This window comes from Bos indicus, chromosome 15 (genome assembly GCF_029378745.1).
Source record: "Bos indicus isolate NIAB-ARS_2022 breed Sahiwal x Tharparkar chromosome 15, NIAB-ARS_B.indTharparkar_mat_pri_1.0, whole genome shotgun sequence".
NCBI lineage: Eukaryota > Metazoa > Chordata > Mammalia > Artiodactyla > Bovidae > Bos > Bos indicus.
This window is the reverse complement of record NC_091774.1, coordinates 78,108,611-78,133,877: the sequence shown is the minus strand read 5'-3', so window position 1 is coordinate 78,133,877 and position 25,267 is coordinate 78,108,611. Positions and strand designations below refer to the sequence as shown.

At 43.6% G+C, this 25,267-nt stretch overlaps 1 long non-coding RNA gene across 1 annotated transcript in view; it reads right to left on the bottom strand.

The window, feature by feature from the left end:
* LOC109570058 (uncharacterized) overlaps positions 1–25,267 on the bottom strand; it is a 72,947-nt gene that overhangs the window by 47,320 nt on the left and 360 nt on the right. The gene's annotated exons all lie outside the window — the stretch shown is intronic.

Sequence of the window (25,267 nt, the reverse complement as noted above, 5' to 3'; positions counted from 1 at the left end):
TCAGGGTCTTTTCCAATGAGTCAGCTCTTCACATCAGGTGGCCAAAGTATTGGAGTTTCAGCTTCAACATCAGTCCTTCCAATGAACACCCAGGACTGATCTCCTTTAGGATGGACCGGTTGGATCTCCTTGCAGTCCAAGGGATTCTCAAGAGTCTTCTCCAACACCACAGTTCAAAAGCATCAATTCTTCAGCTCTCAGCTTTCTTCACAGTCCAACTCTCACATCCATACATGACCACTGGAAAAACCATAACCTTGACTAGACGGACCTTTGCTGACAAAGTAATGTCCCTGCTTTTTAATATGCTGTCTAAATTGGTCATAACTTTCCTTCCAAGGAGTAAGCATCTTTTAATTTCATGGCTGCAATCACCATCTGCAGTGATTTTGGAGCCCAGAAAAATAAAGTCAGCCACTGTTTCCACTGTTTCCCCATCCATTTGCCATGAAGTGATGGGACCGGATCCCACCTGGTATAAACCCCACTTGGCCATGGACTGAGAACTTCACCAATACTTTAAACACCCACCCCTCTCCCCTACCTTAGTTGGGCCAGGATGGTTGGAGGGACTGGAGTTATGTATTTCCCTTTTCCCACATGGGAGGCTACAGGAGGCTAGAGTTAGGTATTTCCTTTCCCCAAGGTAAGTTGCTGCTGCTGCTGCTGCTAAATAACTTCAGTCGTGTCCGACTCTGTGCGACCCCATAGATGGCAGCCCACCAAGCTCCCCTGTCCCTGGGATTCTCCAGGCAAGGACACTGGAGTGGGTTAGGTTCTGGTAAAACCCCAGTAGGTTAAGCTCTGATGAAATAATTTCTCCTGAGAGCAGGTTTTGCTAAGAACAGAATGCTCTAGCATATTTCCAAGTGGTTCCTTTTCCCCCTCCACCTGCTGGACTTCTGAGTACTTTTCTCCAATATTCACTGGGAGGAACACTGGTACAAAAGTGCGGAGGCCCCCTTATCACTGGGCCCCCCTGGAGCCCTTAACTCTCAGACTTGTCCACACTGACCTTCCAGCAATTTTTCAGTTACGGTTCAGGTTTTTCCATTATTGGGCTTCCCAGGTCGCTCAGTGGTAAAGAATCCCCCTGCCAAAGGAGAAGATGCAAGAGATGCAGTTTCCATTCCCGGGTTGGGAAGATCCCCGAGAGGAGGAACTGGCAACCCACCCCAGTATTCTTGCCTGGAGAATCGCATGAACAGAGGAGCCTGGCGGGCTACAGTCCATGGGGTCGCAGAGAGTCGGGCACGGCTGCGCGCCCACACAGCAGGGTGGCTTCTGCTCCCGGAAGTTGTGATTCTCTGTGTCCACTCATCTGGTGATTTGCTCTGTGACCTCATTTCTTTGACAGATCTAAGACAAGTTTGTTTGTTTTTCTTTTTCAGTTTGTTCAGCTTTTTACTTGCTGTTATGACAGAGCAGCAACTTCTAAGCTCCTTACATGCCAGACGGGAAACTAGAAGTCCTCCACCAGAATTTTTTCAGTACCGGGGAGTCTCTAAAAGGTCTTACTCTGCCCTAGAAGAATTGAATTTCAGTTAACGCTTGTCAAGCACCATCTACGAGTCAAATGTCTGGTAGATTCGTTCACACTTGTTATCTGTCTCAGCCCTCAGAACAGCCATGACAGGTAGGTAAAATTGTCCCCATTAAAATTGGGGACATTAAATTTGTCCCCATTTTACAGATGAGGAAGCTGATACTCGAAACATGTAAATGACTTGGCAAGACTACGTACATAGAAAGTAACAGCACTGAGATTAAAACCAGGTCTTCTTTCAACTCCAAGGCTGGGGAGACGACTTTAGGACACGAAAAGTCTGGAGTGATAATTTTAGAAAATCAGAAGTCTCAAGTGATTTCCGGCTCCCCCTGCTCCTCTGGGACCTCCGCTTGTGTTTGGGTTGGCATGGAGGCGGGGACATTGAGGAAGCTGAGTTCCACCCACTGAATCAAGGCTGTGGCAGAGGCTTGAGCAGCTATGGCCAATGCCATTTAGGTTTATTCTGACTTCCCAGAATAAACTGGGGAACGTCCTGCCAGAATTAACAGACAACAGTCACAGTCCAATTTTAAAAAGTGGTTCTTCCATTTTATTCTTGACTGTACAGACCATAGGTTTATAGCCAGGGTCTAAGCCTCCTCAAGGATCCCAGGGGCATCAGGAAGTTTGTGAACTTCTTGAAACTGTTGTTGCGCTGCATAGGTGTGAGAAAGTGAGAAGAAGGTTTATCTCTTTCATTAAATGTTCAAAGAGTTCTCTAATGCAAACGAGGTTAAAAAATAATTAGTACAGGCTTTGCCCAAGAAGAGTTTGTTTTTAAATGTTCTGACTCCAGCCTAGGGAGAGAACCAGATACTAGTAAAGAATGCAGCAGTTCATATCAGGAAATAATAATCACACTAATACTTCAGTAATTACTTTTTTCCTCTGTGCTGATCGAGACATAGATCTGGCTTTGGTGAAACCAAGAAAAAAAGAAACCCCAACAATTTGTACGGAGACCAAGAGGATGCATCTGTTTCCTGAATCAACCAGATCAAATGAGCCCTGAATCAAACATTGCCTGTGCTGAGGCTCTATTTTCTTCCAAAGAGAGATGAAGCAGTTGCTCTCAAAGGGGGAAAGAAAAAGAAAAACACAGAGAAATAAAAAGTAAGTCTAGGCAAAATAAGTGATAATCTCTACTTCTGGAGTAATGCCAATGAATTTTTCTTTCTTTCTTTCTTTTTCCCCCTTCTTTTATTTTTTTTAAATATACTTTCTTGTCTGTGCTGCACAGCATATGGAATCTCAGTAAGCCCACCAGGGATAAAACCTGCGCCCCTTGCATTGGAAGCATGGTCTTAACCCCTGGACCGCCAGGGGAGTTCCAACCAAAGGATTTTTTGACACAGTGCCTTCTCCAAGCTAAAGTTCCCTCCTAACAGGTATTATTTCTAAAGTGCGTGTAAAGCAGCTCCAGTCTCTGACGTCATACAGTGAAGACTTTGGCTCGGTCTGCCTGGGTTTATTTCAGCAGGTGCTACATCGGGTCCTGCGGTGTCGCCTGCATCTTTCTCCGTCGTCTACGTATCTGCCACCATCGAGTCATGCCTCATCCGTTGGTGTGCTTTCGGCTGGCTCTGCGCTTTGCTTTTTTTCCCTCTGCCTCTGCTGTTCCCTCTGAATGGAACACCCTTCCCTCCCTCGTCCCCCTCACTATCTCCTCCTCAGCCCAAGGGACTCCTCTTCCAGGGAGTTTTTTCCCATCCCCTTCGGAGGAATTTTCTGTCCTTGACGTCTCTGTAGTGCCCTGTGGGCACCCTTATGCCAATACCCAGCGTACCACTGCACTCGAAGCCCCTTGAGGGCAGGAGCTGTGTCTTTCACCTGGGATCTCTAGGTGTGTCTGACACATAAGCTTTTACCAAATACATGTAAAATGAATGAGTAGTTAGTTTCCCATCCGTACCTAATAAGGGATATTAAGTAATAGATGCTTGTGCAAATATCCTGCTGTTGCTACTGCTAAGTCACTTCAGTGGTGTCCGACTCTGTGCGACCCCAGAGACGGCAGCCCACCAGGCTCCCCCGTCCCTGGGATTCTCCAGGCAAGAACACTGGAGTGGGTTGCCATTTCCTTCTCCAATGCATGAAAGTGAAAAGTGAAAGGGAAGTTGCTCAGTTGTGTCCGAACCTCAGCAACCCCATGGACTGCAGCCTACCAGGCTCCTCCATCCGTGGGATTTTCCAGGCAAGAGTACTGGAGTGGGGTGCCATTGCCTTCTCCGATCCTGCTGTTGAAAGTAATCGAAATATTCTCTGTTCCCCTTGCTTCCCCCTCTCAGAACTGGAGATTTTAGAAATACTGACCTCCCAATATCAAAAAGCTCAATTTAACACCCCCCCATATCCACGGAGCTCTAAGAAAAGAATATAATCTGAATTATCATAAGAAAACAGATTATATAATACATTAAAACAAAAGGGAAGTTTTAGATTTTAGTCTCAAAAATATGGTTCCTTTTTCTGTGGATATGACTGTGATGTTCAGGGTTAATGGCAATCATTGACCATTTTTTTTTGAAATCTGCTGCGTGTGACACATAAATTCCTTTAACTATGTGTTTTTCCAAGAAGCTGAATCAGACCTCTTATTTAGTCATCACGATGCTCAACTCTTAAGTTTGAGAAATGTGGTTACAAAACAGAGAGACTATGTAAAGCTTTTAACTTCCTTCCTCCAAGAAAGGTAATAAGTGGAGAGGAAAAAGGAAAACAGACCAGAGATCAGTGACTTCAGTAATTACATCTGATTGGGAAGACCTGAGCCTGCTCTCTTCTCAGTGTGCTTAAGGCAAGTGAAATTAATTGAACCACATACAAGAAGACACATTTAAATCTCAGGAATGAGATTAAAGTAAATCCAAATTTTTAAAGAATAGAATAGTTTCTCTCTTTCCTGAAAGCAGGTAGTTGCATAAAATAACCAGCTGATGCTAGAATTCTCATTCTTTTTTTTGTATTGAAATGGGAGAAAAGCGTATGTTTTTAGATTTTAAAGGGACTTTGAAGATCAGTTACTCCAAGCTCTCACTCTCACCCATTCTTATTTGACTCATTATATAATCCCCCTGTCATTATATTCCTGGGGAGCACAGGTGGAATCCTACCTAAAATAGACTTTCTCGGAAGGACTTGGCCCTCTGAATATTTGCCCCAAGGATCATCTAGTCTAAACACCATCATTTGCCTCACAAGGAAGATGACGTCTAAATATAGGCTCCCAACCAGAAGGACCCAAGGCTTTATGATATACAAAGCATGTTCTCATCATTGTATCTAATTCAATAAAGAAAGGTTCAGAGGCTCTCCAGAGTCACCCAACTTGTTAATTATGGAATCTGGACCAGGACTCCTGGTGTTGTATCCTTTCTCCTTCACCATGGTACTTCCTGAAAAGTATCCAAAGTGCTGTTTGTATGGTTCTGAGCAGGGAGTTTGGCCATATCCAGGGATAAAATGGAGTTAAAGATTTCTGATGTTTTGGGACTTCCCTGGTGATCCAGTGGCTAAGACTCCGCAATCCCAATGCAGGGGGCTCAGGTATGATACCTGGTCAGGGAACTATATCCCACACAATACAACTAAAAAGATCCTGCGTGCTACAACAGAGATTCCAAGTGCCACAACTAAGACCCAATACAGCCAAATAAATAAATATTTTTTAAAAAGAATCTGATGGTTTACAAGGAAATGAACAAGTCCCTTCATGAGGAGGACACACTGCAAACAGCCCTTGTGGAAACGTGAGACATCTCAAAGCTGAGGAGAATCTGGTGTTAAGCTTCATTTTAAAGCTCTTCACAAGATTATAGGAGAGGGTGTGTTGTAAGCATCACTTTCAAATTTAATGTACGTATAGGCATCTCAGGATGGTGCAAATGCAGGTTCTGATTCACAAAACCTTGGGTAGGGCCTGACAAAAGACTGTCCACTGGAGGATACTCCAGTATTCTTGCCAAGAGAATCCCATGAACAGTATGAAAAGGCAAAAAGATATAGCTCCAGAAGATGAGCCTTCCAGGTCAGAAGGTGTCCAGTATGCTACTGGGGAAGAGTAGAGGGCAATTACTAATAAAGCTGCAGAAAGAATGAGGCAGCTGGGCCAAAGTGGAAATGACACTCAGCTGTGGACGTGTCTGGTGGTAAAAGTAAAGTCCAATGCTGTAAAGAACAATATTACACAGGAACCTGGAATGTCAGGTCCATGAATCAAGGTAAATTAGAAGTGGTCAAGCAGGAGATGGAAAGAGCGAATGTTGACATTTTAGGAATCAATGAACTAAAATACATGGGAATATGTGAATTTAATTCAGATACCATTTTATCTACTACTGTGGGCAAGAATCCCTTGGAGTATATATAGAGTAGCCCTGATAGTCAACAAGAGTCTGAAATGCTGTACTTGAGTGCAATCTCAAAAATGACAGAATGATCTCAATTCATTTCCAAGGCAAACAAATTATCAACATCACGATAATCCAAGTATATGCCCCAACCACTAATGCTGAAGAAGCTGAAGTTGAACAGTTCTATGAAGATGTATAAAACCTTCTAGAACTAACACCAAAAAAAAGTGTCCTTTACATCACAGGAGACTGGAATGCAAAAGTAGGAAGTCAAGAGAGACCTAGAATAGTAGGCAAATTTGGCCTTGGGGTACAAAATGAAGCAGGGCAAAGGCTAATAGAGTTTTGTCAAGAGAACGCGCTGATAATAGCAAGCACCCTCTTCTAACAACACAAGAGAAGACTCTACACATGGACATCACCAGATGGTCAACACCGAATCAGACTGATTATATTCTTTGCAGTCATAGATGGAGAAGCTTTATACAGTCAGCAAAAACAAGACCGGGAGTTGACTGTGGCTCAGATCATGAACTCCTTATTGCAAAATTCAGACTTAAATGGAAGAAAGTAGGGAAAACCACTAGGCCATTCAGGTGTGACCTAAATCAAATCCCTTATGATTATACAGTGGAAGTGATGAATAGATTCAAGAGATTAGGTCTGGCAGACTGAGTGCCTGACAGAAAAACTATGGACTGAGGTTCATAACACGATACAGGAGGCAGTGACCAAAACCATCCCAAAGAAAAAGAAATGCAAGGAGGCAAAGTGGTTGTCTATGGAGGCCTTACAAATAGCTAAGAGAAGAAGAGAAGCAAAAGACAGGGAGGAAAGGAAAGATATACCGATCTGAATGCAGAGTTCCAAAGAATAGCAAGGAGAGATAAGAAAGCCTTCTTCAGTGAACAATGCAAAGACATAGAGGAAAGCAATAGAATGGGAAAGACTAGAGATCTCTTCAAGAAAATTGCAGACACCAAGGGAACATTTCATGCAAGGATGGGCACCATAAAAGACAGAAACAGCAAGGACCTAACAGAAGAAGAGGAAATTAAGTATATAAGAATACACAGAAGAACTATACAAAAAAGATCTTAATGACCCAGAAAACCACCATGGTGTGGTCACTCACCTAGAGCTAGACGTCCTGGAGTGTGAAGTCAAATGGGCCTTAGGAAGCATTACCATGAACAAAGCTAGTAGATGTAATAGAACTCCAGCTGAGCTCTTTCAAATTCTAAAAGGTAATGCTGTTGAAGTGCTACACTCAGTATGTCAGCAAATTTGGAAAACTCAGCAATGGCCACAGGACTGGAAAAGGTCAATTTTCATTCCAGTCCCAAATAAGGGCAATGGTAGTGTTCAAACTACCGCACAATTACATTCATTTCACATGCTAGCAAAGTAATGCTCAAAATCCTTCGAGCTAGGCTTCAACAGTACATGAACCAAGAACTTCCAGATGTACAAGCTGGATCTAGAAAAGGCCAAAGAACCAGAGATTAAATTGCCAACGTCTGTTGGATCATAGAGAAAGCAAGGGATTTCAAAAACACATCTTCTGCTTCCTTGACTACGCTAAAGCCTTTGACTGGATCACAACAAACTGTGGAAAATTCTTAAAGAGATGGGAATACCAGATTACCTTACCTGTATGCAGGTCAAGAAGCAACAGTTAGAACTGGACATGGAACAACAGACTGGTTCAAAATTGGGAAAGGAGTACATCAAGGCTGCATATTGTCACCCTGCTTATTTAACTTACATGCAGAGTACATCATGCAAAATGCTGGCCTGGATGAATCACAAGCTGGAATCAAGATTGCTGGGAGAAATAACAACCCCAGATATGCAGATGATACCACTCTAATGGCAGAAAGTAAAGAGGAAGTAAAGAGCCTCTTGATGAGGGTCAAAGAGCAGAGTGAAAAAGCTGGCTTAAAACTTAACATTCAAAAATCTAAGATCATGGCATCTGGTCCCATCACTTCATGGCAAACAGATGGGGAAACAACGGAAACAGTGACAGACTTTATTTTCTTGGGCTCCAAAATCACTGAGGACAGTGATTGCAGCCATAAAATTAAAAGACTCTGGGTCCTTGGAAGAAAAGCTGTGACAAACCTAGACAGCATATTAAAAAGCAGAAACATCACTTTGCTGACAAGGGTTTATGTGGTCAAAGTGATGGTTTTTCCAGTAGTCAGGTACCAGCATGAGAGCTGAACCATAAAGAAGGCTGAGCACCGAAGATTTGATGCTTTTGAACTGTGGCACTGGAGAAGACTCGTGAGAGTCCCTTGGACTGCAAAGAGATCCAACCAGTCCATCCTAAAGGAAATCAGTCTTGAATATTCATTGGAAGGAGCTGAAGCTCCAATACTTTGGCCAACTGATGGGAAGAGCTGACTCACTGGAAAAGACCCTGATGCTGGGAAAGATTGAAGGCAAAAGGAGAAGAGGGTGCCAGAGGATGCGGTCACTGACTCCATGAACCTAGGTTTGAGAAAATTCCGGGAAGCAGTGAAGGATAAGGGAAGCCTGGCGGGCTGCAGTCCCTGGGGTCGCAGAGGCAGACACCGCAGAGGGACTGAACGACAGCACAGCATTCTCCCCGAGTCTGCCAAAGCCGCTGCTCCGCGGAGCACACAGCGAGCAGCTGGGTGTAAGGAAGAGCTTCATCTTGGAAGCAGAGCACTTGGATCCAAGTCTCCACTACACATTTATGAGCCATGTGAATCTGGGCAAGTCACACTCTAAGACTGTTTCTGGGTCTAAAAGGTGGGGGTTATAATCATACCTCTATATACACCGAGACCCTTAAGGCTGTCATCTGCCATCCCTTTTCCGGGACTCTGTCCTGATGAGAGGACATTTTTGGCCATCAGAGATGTTTCTCACAATATTTTCTACAATAGTGAAAAACAAGGAGAAACCTAAATAACTAAAATTAAGGAAACATTTTAGAGTAAGGAAGAATAGATCCATTGCATTAAATATTAAGCAGCCGTCTAAAATCCTGTTTAAGGAGAAGATTTAAGAATATGGAGTTGGGGCTTCCCTGGTGGCTCAGTGGTAAAAAAAATACTCACTTACCAATGCAGAAGACATGGGTTCAATCCCACATCCAGTCCCACAAGCCACGGGACTAGCGACTGTGCTCTGCATCAAGAGAAGCCACTGCAGTGGGAAGCCTGAGCACTGCAGCTAGAGGAAGCCTGCACAGCAATGAAGACCCAGCACAGTCAAAAATAAAAGTAAGTAAATACATGTATCTTTTTTTAATGAATATGGAGGGGGACTTCCCCAGTGGTCCAGTGGTTAAGATCCCACCTTTCAAGGCAGGGGACAAAGATTCAATCCCTGGTCTGGGAACTCAGATCATACTCCTAGGCCAGCTCATCACAACCACATACAGAGCCCAAGTGCTCCGGAGCCCACCTGCCACAGCTAGAGAAAACCCACACGCTACAACTGAGACCCAATGCAGCCAAAAATTAAAATAGGTAAATGAAAAAAAAAAATATATATATATATATACACACATTACACAAAATCTCTGCCCTGGTTGACCCACAGGGATACTGAGAATCAAATGAGACAACAATTGATAATGCAGTATATAACTATGAGGTATTATTATATAATTATTGTCAAATAGCATTGAGAAAATCCAGGTCAGGTCTCATTCCCTGCTTTGGCAGCCTGCCCTAATTCTGCAACATAATGTTTCCTAGAATGGCCAGCTTCTATCTGAACAGTCTCTCTTAGTAGGAAGATTTCATTCTGACTCTGATTAAAAATATGAACCCAAGAAGCAAAGAATATGCATTTCCTATTTCTGCTGTGACCCTTGAGAAAGAGGAAGAAGAGGATGATTTTTTTAAACGTTTCTGGGGCAAACTACTTAAAAGTTGAGGTGTAAAGGGCAGAAGGTTCTTTTAAGATCAAATCTGAGTTTGAATCCCAGCTTTGCCATGTATTGGTGGGGGGAGTGCGGGAGAGGACCTTGAACAAGTCAAAACCAATTCCTTTTAGCTTCAATTTCCAAGTATTTGAAAATTACTTTCATAGTATTCATCTCCTAAGGTGATCGGAGGATTAAATGATATAATGAATGAAAAGTGCCTGGTAGAGTTTCTGGTACACAGCAGACTCTCATTAGTCACATTGCTAATTGTGGAGGACATGCCCTGGGTGTGGATAGGACCTGTGATGTGCTTGTAACCAGTAGAGCTAAAAATGTGATTAGAGTTACAATTGTGTACATGTTTCCACACCGAAAGCACATGCTAGAGAGATTCACTCTCTGTTACTGGCTTGGAAAAAATAAGCTGCCGTATTGTGAGAAGGCAACTTGCAGGACGTAGTTCCCCCAACCAGGGGCTGAACCTAGGTCCCGGCAGTAAAAGTACCAAGTGCTAACCACTGGCACCCCAGGGAATTCCCTCTGAGAGAGCTTATGGGGAAAGTCACACACTGAGGACTTGTGGGCCACCTCTAGTGAAGAGCAGCTCCATGGAGGGACGTTCAAGAGGGAGGGGACATAAATATGCCTACGGCTGATTCATGTTGATGTATGGCAGAAACCAACATAATACTGTAAAGCGATTATCCTCCAACTAAAAATAAAAATTAATTTTGATAGAAAGAAAAAGAGTAGCCCCAGTTTACAGCCAACAAGAAAACAGAAACCTGAATCATGCAGTCAAAAGGAAATGAATTTTACCAACCACCTGAATGATCTTGGAAATTAATTCTTTCCTAATGGAGTCTGCAGATGAGACTATGCAGATCAACTACCATGTTGATTACTGATCGATGAGATCCTGAACAAATGACCCAGATAAACCACGCCAGATTCCTGGAACACAGGACTACGAGACAATAAATGTATTGTTTTAAACCTCTAGAGTTGTGGTAGTTCGATACACAGCAATACAAAGCCAACACAGCATATAAAGTAGGTAACTAACCCTTGTCTTTTGCCTGCTGCTTGGAATGAGCAAGCTCACCTTCATTTCACCAATGTTTATAGAGTGCCCACTATTCTGTTGGGGCCAAATGAAAGAAAAGAAGACAGAGCCCGCCTTTGAGGGGCTAAAGGTCAGTGGAGGAGACAGGAAAGCAAAAAATTAAAAGCAGTAAGTGGTGAAGACTTTGCCTTCCAATACAGGGGGTGGGGGTTCAATCTCTGATCAGGGAGCTAGGATACCACTTGCCTAACCACCGAAAAAAAAAAAAAAAACAAACATAAAACTGAAGTGATATTTTAACAAATTCAACAAAGATTTCAAAAATGGCCCACATCAAAAGAATTAAAAAAAGAAAAAACAAGAAATGAGTGTTATGATTGAGATAGCAGAGCTTCACATTTCAGCTAGATCATGAAGAATCTGGCTGAATTAGAAATTAGCCAGGCAGGAGAGAAGGAAAGGTATTTCAGGCTGATGGACTGGCACATGTAAAAGCACAGGAATGAGGGGATACAAACTTCATCTCACGAAAACTAAGTGGTTGATACAGGAAATTTTCCCTGGACAGAAGCATTCTAGGGGAATTAGAATATGACATCAGCAAGCCAGTGAGTCTTTCTCTCAGAGACTAATGAATGAACAGTGGAAGAAAGCCTGTCTTCGAAGGCATTCTGCTGCTGCTGCTGCTAAGTCGCTTCAGTCATATCCGACTGTGGGACCCCAGAGACAGCAGCCCACCAGGCTCCGCTGTTCCTGGGATTCTCCAGGCAAGAACACTGGAGTGGGTTGCCATTTCCTTCTCCAATGCATGAAAGTGAAGTCGCTCATTTGTGTCCAACTCCTAGCGACCCCACAGACTGCAGCCTACCAGGCTCCTCTGTCCATGGGATTTGCCAGGCAAGAATACTGGAGGGGGTTGCCATTGCCTTCTCTCGACGGCATTAGGAAGCTGGAATTCTATAAGCTGGGAGCTTCCATCAGTCACTTTCCCATGGACACACAGGGAAAGATAGTTGATAGTCGGAGAGAATGAACTCCAAATATATCGGAAGGGAGCAGAGTCAAATTATGGAAAGAGAGAGGGAGACAGAGAGGACATCATTTGGTCTTGACCAATGCTGTTCAATAGAAATACAATGTAAGCCATAAATACAAGCTGTGCTGTGCTTAGTCGTGTCGGACTCTTTGTGACCCCATGGACTGCAGCATGCCAGACTCCTCTGTCCAAGGAATTTTCCAGACAAGAATACTGGAGTGGGTAGCCATTTGCTACTCCAAAATACAAGCTGCCATACGCAATCTTCAGTTCCTAGCATCCATGTTAGGAAAAGTAAAAGGAAGCAAAGGAAATGAATTTCCATGCTATGTTATATTTAATTCAATATTTCCAAAATTTTACTTCAATGTGTCATCAATATATAAGATCATTAATGAGATGGGTTGTTTTTTTTTTATGCTCTTTGAAAGCCAGCTTGTACTTCATATCCCATTTCAATTGGGATAACCATATTTTGAAGTGTTTGCCAGTCACATGTGGCTAGTGGCAGCTTTGTAGACCACACCATTCTAGATCCATTCCTACTGAAGCCAGCTCTTGTCCTGTGTTTTCTTCAGTTACATTCAGTTCACTCACTCAGTCATGAATTGCAGCACACCAGGCCTCCCTGTCCATCACCAACTCCCAGAGTTCACCCAAACTCATGTGCATTGAGTCAGTGATGCCATCCAGCCATCTCATCCTCTGTCATCCCATTCTCCTCCTGCCCCAAATCCCTCCCAGCATTAGGGTCCTTTCCAATGAGTAAACTCTTCGCATGAGGTGGCCAAAGTATTGGAGTTTCAGCTTCAGCATCAGTCCTTCCAATGAACACCCAGGGCTGATCTCCTTTAGGATGGACTGGTTGGATCTCCTTGCAGTCCAAGGGACTCTCAAGAGTCTTCTCCAACACCACAGTTCAAAAGCATCAATTCTTCAGCTCTCAGCTTTCTTCACAGTCCAACTCTCACATCCATACATGACCACTGGAAAAACCATAGCCTTGACTAGACAGACCTCTGTTGGCAAAGTAATATCTCTGCTTTTTAATATGCTATCTAGGTTGGTCATAACTTTCCTTCCAAGGAGTAAGTATCTTTTAATTTCATGGCTGCAGTCACCATCTGCAGTGATTTTGGAGCCCCCCAAAATAAAGTCTGACACTATTTCCACTGTTTCCTCATCTATTTCCCATGAAGTGATGGGACCAGATGCCATGATCTTTGTTTTCTGAATGTTGAGCTTTAAGCCAACTTTTTCACTCTCCTCTTTCACTTTCAACAAGAGGCTTTTTAGTTCCTCTTCACTTTCTGTCATAAGTGGTGTCATCTGCATATCTGAGGTTATTGATATTTCTCCCAGCAATCTTGATTCCAGCTTGTGCTTCTTCCAGCCCAGTGTTTCTCATGATGTATTCTGCATATAAGTTCAATAAGCAGGGTGATAACATGCAGCCTTGATGTACTCCTTTTCCTATTTGGAACCAGTCTATTATTCCATGTCCAGTTCTAACTGTTGCTTCCTGACCTGCACAAAGGTTTCTCAAGAGGCAGGTCAGGTGGTCTGGTATTCCCATCTCTTTCAGAATTTTCCACAGTTTATTGTGATTCACACAGTCAAAGGCTTTGGCATAGTCAATAAAGCACAAATAGATGTTTTTCTGGAACTCTCTTGCTTTTTCCATGATCCAGCAGATGTTGGCAATTTGATCTCTGGTTCCTCTGCCTTTTCTAAAACCAGCTTGAACATCGGGAAGTTCATGGTTCATGTATTGCTGAAGCCTGGCTTGGAGAATTTTGAGCATTACTTTACTAGCGTGTGGGATGAGTGCAATTGTGCGGTAGTTTGAGCATTCTTTGGCATTGCCTTTCTTTGGGATTGGAATGAAAACTGACTTTTTCCAGTCCTGTGGCCACTGCTGCTTTCCAAATTTGCTGGCATATTGAGTGCAGCCCTTTCAGAGCATCATCTTTCAGGATTTGAAAGAGCTCAACTGGAATTCCATCACCTCCACTAGCTTTGTTCGTAGTGATGCATTCTGAGGCCCACTTGACTTCACATTCCAGGATGTCTGGATCTAGGTGAGTGATCACACCATCGTGATTATCTGGGTCATGAAGATCTTTTTTGTACAGTTCTTCTGTGTATTTTTGCCACCTCTTCTTAATATCTTCTGCTTCAGTTAGGTCTATACCATTTCTGTCCTTTATCGAGCCCATCTTTGCATGAAATGTTCCCTTGGTATCTCTAATTTTCTTGAAGAGATCTCTAGTCTTTCCCATTCTGTTGTTTTCCTGTTTTTTTAGATTCTATATTTGTCTATTTGGCATCAATTAGACAGCTTAAGTTGTTTATATCTCCTCTGAGATCCAGAGCTCATACTCTGAAATCACCTCCTTTAACTAACTCATACACACCAAGCCATTGTTTCCCCAACCCAGATCAACACAGGGCCAAAAATCAGACATCTAGGAACAGCTGCTGTGCCCCAAAGCCCAGAAGAATCATTCAAACTAGCCAGTCCTAAGCTGTTTACTCTACCCCGCCTTACCTTTTCTGCAAAAGCCCCAATCAGGGCTGTGGTTCACCTCTTCCTGCCTCCTGGCAAAGCTCGTGCTTCCTTAGGTGCCCTGCATGGCAAGAGCCTTTGCTCTCGGGAAGTGTAAGTAATAAACTCTTTCAAAGACACTGACCTCTCCATGTCGTCACTCAGTCATGCCAATAGGTTAAAATCCCCCAGATATAACGGAGATAGTTTTATCCCCTGAATGTCCTAGGAAATAATGGATTCCTTTTTTGACCTAAACTAGTTTGAGATGACTTTTTGTCACTTACAAATCTAAAGAATTCAAACTAACATCTACAAATTCCCAGGCCTTATCCCAAACTTCAGAAACTATATCTTAAATATGATCATTCTGTGACTCCCCTGATGGTCCGGTGGTTAAGACTATGCATGCTCTTAATGCAAGGGGCATGGGTTCTATCTCTGATCGGGGAACTAGGATCCACATGCTGCATGGCACCACCAAAAAGTAAAAAAAAAATTTTAAAGACTGTTCTTTCATAGTCAACTACGGACAGGCCCATGCATCGACTGGAGCTTGAGAATGCTTGCTTTGGGCCAAAAGGCCATAGCAAGTTCTTAAGTAGATGGAATGATCAGATTTGGGTTTTAGGACAATCACTATGACGGGCTTCCTTGGTAGCTCAGTCGGTGAAGAATCTGCCTGCAATGCAGAAAATGCAGGTTCAATCCTTGAGTCAGGAAGATCCCCTGGAGAAGATGTCAACCCACTCCAGTATTCTTGCCTGGGAAATCCCATGGATGGAGGATCCTGGAGGGCTGCAGTCCATAGGGTTGCCAGGAGTCAGACACGACTTAGCAACCAAACCACCTACGATGGTTTGGAAGACGGACCAGGAGGGTAAGAGAGGAGAGAGGGGCCACTTCCAGGCCCAGAGGGGCTACACACAACTTTGTGGTGCGGATTCCCCAAACTCTGTGCCATTCTCAGGCCACTGGGTGTAAAAGGAAAAGGAAGCGATGTGGGCATTTGCTGACGCCGAGAGCTCCCTTTGTGCTGCTTGCCCCGGAGGGCGTATTTTTGGGAAGGGGTGTGTTCTGAAAGTAGGGAGGAAGTCGCCACCCCATTGGAAAGAATCTGCCACCCTGCCTTCCAGCTGAAATATCAGATAGAGTCTGTCCTTCTCCATGGGCAGCAGGGAATGGAATGGCCAAAGGCTTTTTTCTTCTTTTTTTTTTTTTTTTGAGGGATTGTATGAAAGAACATGATGTCTTAGGTTCACAAAGGGAAAAAAGATAAGGGAAAAGTGGCAAGTTAGAAAGTCTATTGTGTACGTTATCTCTGTTATTTTAGATTAAGAAAAAGTAAATATGGCAGACTGGGCTCACAGTTGATGCCAGTCTGCTCCAACATCATTGCTTTTTATTTTACCTCTGGTTTTGCATGTTGGCAGAGGGTTTTCCCTGGGCCTTTTCTGGCGCTCAGCACTGCGCTGCCTCGCTAAGGAAGACAATAGGAGGCCCACCAAGTCAAGCGAGAGTGGTGGGGGAAACAAAGATCCCCCAGAGCACTGAACGGAGTTCCCCGTGCTGCACAGCGGCTCCCCACTAGCTCGCTGCTCTATGCGTGGTAGTGTATGCGTGTCAAAGCTACTCTCCCAGTTCGTCCCACCCTCCCCTACCCCGACCGTTCCGCGTGTCTGTTCTCCATGTCTGGGTCTCTACCCTGCCCTGCAAGCAGGTTCATCTGAACCATTTTTCTAGACTCCACATATGCCCTGTGATGACCTAGAGGGGTGGGGTGGGGGGTGGGAGGAGGTCCAAAAGGGAAGAGATTTATGTATACAAATAGCTGATTCACTTTGTTGCACAGCAGAAGCTAACACAGCATTGCAAAGCAATTATACTCCAATAGAAAATAGAAGTAATACTTGCAGTTGGGCTGATCAGCAGCCTAAGTTGTGAATTTTTCTTCAAAAATAACAAAAGAAAAAGATCTCCCAAAACTCTTGAGACAGTTAGAAATCTTCGGCATGTAGGTACTACTGTATTTAAAAACACATTCTTTTCTGGTTGGAATATAAAAAGCAACGGTGGCCTTAGAATGCCGGAGATTCAAATGGAAAAACAATGGAGAGGTTGGGCGTATCCAGGGAGGGCAGCAAGCTGACTTCCAAGAAGCCTCATGCCTCTGGCGCGTGGGTCGCAAGCCAAGGCTGTCCTCCGCCTTGTCGTTCTGAATCCAGAGCTTGTCAGCCTTCGCTTCAGCCCTTAGGGTCAGACGTACTTTAGCTAAGTTTGTAAGACTGATGGATAAAAGTAAAACACCAATTTATTCAACAGTACACTATGTTTTTTTTTCAATATTTATTTATTTACTTTTGTTTTTGGTTGTGCAGGGTCTTCGTTGCTGCACACGGGCTTTCTCTAGTTGCAAATAACAGGGACTTCTCTTGTTGCAGAGCGCAGGCTCTAGGCGTGTGGGCTCAGTAGTTAGGGCTCATGGGCTGAAGGCGTCTGAGCTTCAGTAGTTGATAAGTTGCTCTGCAGCATGCGGGGTCTTCCCAGACCTGGGGTCGAACCCATGTCCCCTGCATTGGCAGGCAGATTCTTAACCACTAGAGCACCAGGGATGCCCATAAGTAGACTAAATAGTAGGCTCTGGCTAGCTGAGCTAAGACTCAAACACAGTATAACAGAACTCTCCAAAACATAATCACAATAGTAATAATCAAAGCTAACAGTTATCCAATACCTACTATGTGCTAGCCACTAGGCAAGCTGCTTTTTATGAATTTTCTCACTTAGTCTGAAACAGGTACTGTTTGTTTGACCACACCACGCAGGTTGTGGGATCTTAGTGCTTCAACCAGGGCAAGGAAAGCGCCAAGTCCTAGCCCCTGGGCCGCCAGGGAATTCCCTGAAATAGGTACTTTCATTATCTCCATATTGCAGAGGAAATTGAGGCACAAGGAGGTTAAGTAACATGCCCAAGGTCATATGTCGACCTCCCATCTGGCCCTTGAACTGGAATTGAACAGGACAGAAAGGAGACAGAAAACTTGAATGGGAGACTCTATGAGCTCAAGCATCACTGCTCTGGGGCATGGCCGGCACACTCTGCGCCTGAGTATCTCCACCCAGACCCAGCCCTGCTCCCCACCCCGATGACCGGCGGTGATAGAAGCCTGGGGAGAAGGCCCCGGCACACACGTGGGTATTCTCACATTCAGACCCTCTAACCTTGGCCATCAACTAGCCTCACCAGCGGCGGATTTAGACAAATGGAAGCCAGGGTCAAAGAGGAAGGAGAGACAGACTGCAGAGGCAGGCTGGTTTGAGACTGTGAGTGAAGTCCTTCTCTGGGGCTGTTTGGGACTACTTTAGTGGGGGAGGCTCAGTTCCTACTTTAGGGTGTAGCCAGTATACTTTGAGCACACATAAATGACTCCATTTGCATATGCCCATTCTAGAAGCCAGGTGATGGGGCTGACACACAACAATAAGAAATTTCCACGGGGACCCAAATGCCCATGTCAGCAGGGCCAGGGTGCTTGCTTCCTGAAGGTGGACCCACTGGGGATATGAAATCGTCATCCACTCGAGCATCACTTCCTCAGAGATGCCTCCTTCCTCCCCGTCCTCAGGTGCCATCTTGCTGTAATAGACACACACCACCCTCCTCTCGTGTTTTCAGCGCTCACCAAATTGAAGTTGAATAAACCTGTGGACCGTCTCTCTTTGCTGGACTGTCAGTCACCTGAGGATAGAAGCCCATATCTGTTGGCTCTTCTGCTTCACCCTGGCATCTCCTGATGTCAGAGCACAGTGAACATTCAATAAATAACACTTCTCCCCTCTTGAGCACAGCCAAGCTTCTCAGTCACCTTTCTCCTTCACTACCCTTTCACTCTTCCACCTGCAGGGGACCCCGCATCATTCTGCAGCTTCCACATGGCCAAATCCAGTTGACACGCTCAGTCTTGACTTACTAGATCTAACGTAGGCACTGGGTGTACTTTATCTTTCTGACTTAGTTCCTGCGAATGTAAAATGGGGTTAATAACAGAAACCACCTCAAACACTTGTCTTAAGGATTCAGTGATGTAATGTGCGGGCTCCCAGGTTGTGTTCGTGGTTAAGAACCCGCCTGCCAATGCAGGAGACGTCAGAGACACTGGTTTGATCCCTGGGTGGGGAAGACCCCCTGGAGGAGGGTGTGGCAACCCACTCCAGTATTCTTGCCTGGAGCATCCCATGGACAGAGACGGGCTACAGCCCATGGGGTCGCAGAGTTGCACACGACTGAAGAAACTTAGCACAAAGCGACATATGCTTAGCACAGCACAGGCACAGAGGAGGGACTCAGTGAGTAGGCCACCTGGTCGGAGAGAGTCAGACACGACTGAGCCACTAACACAGAGGCTATGAGCAGTTCCATGTAAAACATTACCATGTGACTCTGTCTCCCTTCCCTGAGAGACTTCCTGTGTACAAGGTAACTGGCAGTTTCACCGCGCCCATCTGCGCAGTTTTAGTGAAGCTGGGAATTGTCAGCATGTTAAAGGGGACATGTGCCACCCTGCAGCTGAACAAGGAAGCACGATCACACTTTTTATTTGAGGATTTCTAACTGTGCAGGCCTCTTTCCAAAAGTTCTCTGTAGAATTTTCAGGACAAAAATAGGTGTGAACTGTGCACCCTTTAGAAAGGAATGAGTTGGCCACAGTAGCGCTAAGATTGGTATTGTTCAGAGAATGAAATTCCTGTTCACTGATGTTGTTTTGGGTTGGGCTGACCTTATGAACTGGATTTCTTTTCAGATGGGTGTATTTTTCCTTATTGCAAATTTCCTTCAATTCATCAGCAGAAAGTCTAGCTACTTTGCTGGGAGCTTGTGACCCTGGTTTGGATGGCTTCTGTACTCGCCTTTCGACAAATGTGGATTTATTTATTTTTATTTTTTTCTAGTTTCTGCCTGGCACTTCCCGCTTCCCTCTGGGTTGCCATCCTTAGCCTTCTGTCACCACTCTCTGTTTTCATCCCCTGTGAATCACTTCCTTTGGGTCACTTGAGTTTTTCCTCCTGCAAGAGAATCTCATCTTTTTCAACAACCAACTTAAAAAAGACATTTTCTTCCTATATCCCTGCTTTTCCATTCATTCACTGACCCAAGGCTGTAATTCATATATCGATGGTCATATTTATCCATACTATAGGCAATGCCATGATGCTGAAAGGGGTGTTGACTTTTTTAACATAATCCATACCAAACAGTGGCAGTCCTAAATCCTCTCAAGGTTTGTTGCCTGAAAACTCATTGTCTCTGAATTTTCCTACCCACAAATGTTTATTTTCTTATTAATCTGCAACCTATTTTCTTTCAAGAAGACTTTTAAGGCTGCTTATAAAAATGCAAACACTATGTAAGTGTTAAGTCACCCACTCGTGTTCAACTCTTTGAGACGCTATGGACTGTAGCCCACCAGGTTCCTCTGTCCATAGAATTCTCCAGGCAAGAATACTGGAGTGGGTGACCATTCCCTTCTGCAGGGGATCTTCCTGACCCAGGGATCGAACCTGGGTCTCCTGCGTTGCAGGCAAATTCTTTACTATCTGAGCCACCAAGAAAGCAAACACTTATAGGAGTATCAAATAAATTTGAAATAAGAAACATGAGGGAAAGCAAAGGTATAATTAAGATGCAAGACATGGAGTCTTTGCTATCAACGATACAAAAGTTGGCTCAGAGCCTCCTGGTATTCAACACAAGAGAGAAAAATGATGAATTACAAAATACACAGGGTCCCAGAAGGATAAACACACCAACTGCATAGGCACAGCATAACTGTTCTAAAACTACCGAGTATCCCATGGATCATTCCAAAGGAATTTAGTGGAGAGTATCCTAATAACATCTTTCTCAAAGCATAGTGAAGGATGGCCTGGATCCTCCTTACAACACCAAAGCCCAAGATAGAAGCACCGATATTTCTACCCAAGTCTACAAAACTGGAGTAACCTCCTCTGACACCACCCAGGAGTGAAGGATGGATGCAATGACCTCCAGGAGGGCCTGAGAGAACAGAAATGAATACCTGGTGCTGGCCCTCAGGCTTTTGGGACACTGTAAAATGCCAAAGAGGATGAGATGGTTAGGCAGCACGGTTGACTCAACGTACATGAATTTGAGCAAGCTCAGGGAGATAGTGGAGGACAGAGGAGCCGGGTGTGCTGCCGTCCATGGGGTTGCAAAGAGCTGGACACGACTTAGTGACTGAAGAACAACAAAAGTGTCAAAGCCTACTCAGGAGCTAAGGCTCAGATCCAACCTATTATTGGGGCTGTGATGACCACAGAACCTTCTGTTTCATTAAACTCAGTCATCTGAATTCCATAGCCAGGACTTTCCAGGTGATCCGAAAGTTAAGAATCCACCTTCCAATGCAGGAGGCACAGGTTCAATCCCTGGCCTGGGAAGACTGCACACACCAAGGACAACTAGGTCTGCGCGCCACAACTATTGAACCCTAGAGCCAGGCTCTGCAATGAGCGGCCACTGCAGTGAGAAGCCTGAGCGCTGCACCTAGAGAAAGCCTGTGGGGAGAGACCCCGCACAGTCAGAAAAACAAGCAGGTAAATTTAAAAGGAAACGAAATTCAATAGCCACCCCCCACGCATGGCTTTTGGGGGGCCCTTTTGTTCCCACAGAAGAAGAATGGGAAAGGAGGTGGTCAGCCTTGAGAAAGGCTGGGGGGCAGCCCCAGGCAGGGGTGTGAGAGAGGGCCTCACTCACACGGGGCCAGATGAACATCCGCAGGTTCTTGGGCCCACACTGACTTTCTTTACTGGTTTTTAGTTTTTATGAAATTCAGTTGAATCCACTGTGCATGCCACATTGCCTGGCAAAGATGGCAGTATTAGCCCTGAAATTTGGTTTATTCTCTATCAAAGTTTGCACAGTATCTTTCCCCTAAAACCTGATGTAGCTCTTTCCTATCAGGCCCATTGGTTTAAATCTCATGACATAACCCAGGAGATGGACAAATTATTTTCAGTTGGAAAAAAAAATTTTTTTTAATTTATATCAATAAAATTCAGCTTTTGTGGCCATTTCTTAATTATTGTTAGTGTGAAGTTATAGCGTTTTCACTGTGAACCTCAAAGAAATCAGCATGTAATTGGCACATGATTTTCATAATTGTCCTGTGGGGTGTACGAGAACCCAAATTCATTCAAGAAAGCATGGCTCGTATGTGTCTGTAGATTAGGAGAAGATGGAGAAGGGGACAGGGTAGGGACAAGAATGAAAACACAGAAATAGTGACAAATCATCATCAAAAATTGAAAATCCCTCAAAATGAAGGATGAGAATAGCTTTCTCTGAACAACCACTCAGTCTGCACAGATTATCATCACCAGCAGGCATCCTGCATTTACCAAAAAAAGGAAAGAGCAAGGATTTTTTTCTAACTTCTTGTTAGTAGATTAATGGCTAACTTAACCTCCACTATAGTAATTCAACATAATCTAGAGTTGATAGAAATGCTTCTGTACAGGCTAGGGTTTATTAGTACATTTAATATTTTTTTATGAAAAGATTTTTTAAAGTATGTGTTACCAAACTTAGAAATTGAAAAAAAAAATTTTTTAAGACTTTCAAAACTATATGTTACTAAAAATAACACTGACCCTTGGTATTTGTCTGAGGAAGAATCTCTGGAGAGAAAAAGATTTCATCCCTTGGAGATAAATGGGGCCAACTCATCTGCAGTCTTTGGTTTAATTAGCTAAACTTTTCCAGATGGAAAGCATGCAAAGCAAGGGAATAGTTCTGAGCCCCCTGGAATTGTTTAAAAAAAAAAAAAGCATAACAATATGTTACATGTAAAAGAAAATATGTGTCTTTTATCTTTGCCTTTAAAAGGCAAACCAGGAAGTACTTGGCAGCATTATGGTTTTCGATTTGATGACTGAAAAGGAAATGCTCTAATTTTATTCGATATTGAACAAACAAACACTGAGTGTTTGCTTTTCTCTGGTGCTAAGCCCTGGGGAAGGAGAAGTCAGACAAGACCCCTGTACTTATGGAACCTATAATTCAACTGTTAACAGAGGTTGCACTCTCGGTGCCTGGCACATCGTAGGGGCTGGATGACTCTTCGTTGCATGAGTGAGTGACGGATAGAGACACTTGAATAAGGAGTTGCAGTAATAAAGTTCTGAACAAATGACTGTGGTTGGAGGGGAGCGTAGGGGCCTCAAGCTGTCAGAGGCTACACAAAGACCATTTCTTAAGTAGGAGCACAAAAAACTTCCAGACCCAGAAAACAGCATGTGTAAAGGCCAGCAGAGAAGAAAGAGTGCCATGTATTCAGGGAACAGCCAATGTGCCTGGAGTTACAGAACATGGGGATACACGGGGATACAGAACATTCCTGGAAGATAGTGAGGCCCATGAGATGGATTAGGTCTCATTTGAAAAGGACCCTGAAAGCCTAAGTTTGGACTTGATCCTTTAGTATGTGTTTTAGAAAGATAGTGAGAGACACCAGACAGAGCCTGCACAGAAGGGGGAAAGGAAGTAACAGATACCAACGGTTACACGCCCTGCTTAGGACCAGCACTAGGATAGATCCTCCACATAGTTACATTAAATCTCATTCAATCCTTGCAACACACCCAGTGCGTACAAAATATCGTCCCCCAGTTTCCAAGGGGGAGACTCAGGGAGGTTAAACGACTTTCTCCAAATTACACAGCTAATAAAAGATGGAACTAGGATTTGAAACCAGGGTTCTAAAAATCTTGGTGGAGAATAAAATAAATACCATCGGACTCATACAAATTAGAAAAAAAATACACAGTGGAAGCTTGGAGAAAGTTTAGTGAATATGAAGAAAGACAGAATGCAGGGGAGAGACAAGAAAAGCATGACTCTACCAAAGGATATTTACAGTAAGGGAGATACAGCACAGGAAGTGGGAAGATGATCATAGAAAAACCACAACATGTGTTTTTAAAATGCAAAGCCCCAGGGAGGAGAAAGCAAACCAGACCAGAATGCCATTCACTCTGGTATTCTGTGCTCTTTACTCCTTTTCTTTTTTTTTTAACTTTAAACAATTTGTTATAAGAGTAACGAAGATACAGCCCATGATCTTGCAACTCTAGTGCCCTAAATCAGAAACAGATGGTGCCTAGTTTCCTAGAAACTGCAGAATTTTGAGGACAACACCCTCTACGCACTGCACCACTAATTTCAGTTCCTTCACAGATACTAATACATGACTAAATAATGTGGTTGCTGGGCACTGTATTGGAACATCTGTTTTTCTTGCTCCAGGATCTTTCTGAAGCTTTAAACTTCTTTCCATTTTTGTGGTATGTTTCTTTCTGATTTCCAGAAAAACTTCATTTTTATCATTTAAATTTTGGAAAATATCGAACAAGGCTGAAAATTTAAATCCCCCTAATCCTTCCACCCAGCAGTAACTAATGACCCCTGTTAACATTTTGACAATAGTAGTCTAATCGTCTACCCATACAGGGGTGTGCACACTTTATAAAAATACAATGTATAGTGACTGCTTTTAACCTGTTTCTTCACTGAATTTATCACTAGCATTTATCCATATCACCAAACATTGATGATGACTGCTAGTATTCTGTCTTATTGCATAAATTAATTTATTTAAATAGATCTCTTCTCATTCAACCAATTCTACCTATTGAACTATATGTTCTACATATCAGAACTATTCTTGGCACTGGGTGCATTGTGATGAGTGAAACAGGCAGAGTCCCTGCCCTCAAGAAGGCTACAGTCCTATTATTGAAAAGTTTTATTATTAAAAAATACCACGGCGAGGGAATTCCTTGGTGATCCAGCGGTTAGACTCCGTACTTTCACTGCAGAGGGGCTGGCTGGGTTCAATCCCTGCTCAGGGAACTAAGATCCCACAAGCCATGCGGCACAGCCAAAGCAAAATAGCACGGTGAAACCTGGCAAATACCACCTGCTATCTGATTAACATCATCGGTAAACATTAGGTAGACGGCTGATACCCCTGATATGATGTAACAAGAAAGGCAGCTCACATCTGTGATCTTTCTCCCAGGACTTTTCTTTTTTTAATCACATCTGTGATCTTTCTCCCAGGACTTTTCCTTTTTTAATAAAATCAAACCAACCCAAATCAAGACATTCTGCAAAACACCTGACCGGTGCTCCGCAAAACTAACAAGGTCATCAAAAGTCAGGAAAAATCGGAGCATCTCCCACCCTCTTAGGGAACTAGGGAGGTGTGACAACAAAATGTTATGTGGTGTTCTGGACAGAATCCTGGAACAGGAAAAAGAAATAAGGTAAAAGTTGGGAAATATGGTTAAAGGATGGATTTTCGTTACTAATGCATCAATATTAGTTCATTAGTTGTGATAAATGTATCCTAGTATACTGACGTAAGTTGTTAATAGGAAAGGAAGTGGGGAGGAGGAGTATATGCGAACTCTCTGCACTACCTTGGAGAAGGAAATAGCACCCCACTCCAGTATTCTTGTCTGGAGAATCCCACGGACAGAGGAGCCTGGCGGGCTACAGTCCATGGGGTTGCAAGGGGTCAGAACATGACTTAGTGACTAAAACAACAGCTGCACTATCTGTGCAACTTCTCTGTTAAATCTAAAACTATCCTAAAATTAAAAGTTTATTAAACAAACAAACACACACTGTGATAATCATTCTTGTATCTTGAAGCACACCTCTGATTCTTCCCTTAGGATAAAGCCCCCAAAGTGAAATTGCTGAGTCAAAATGAACAC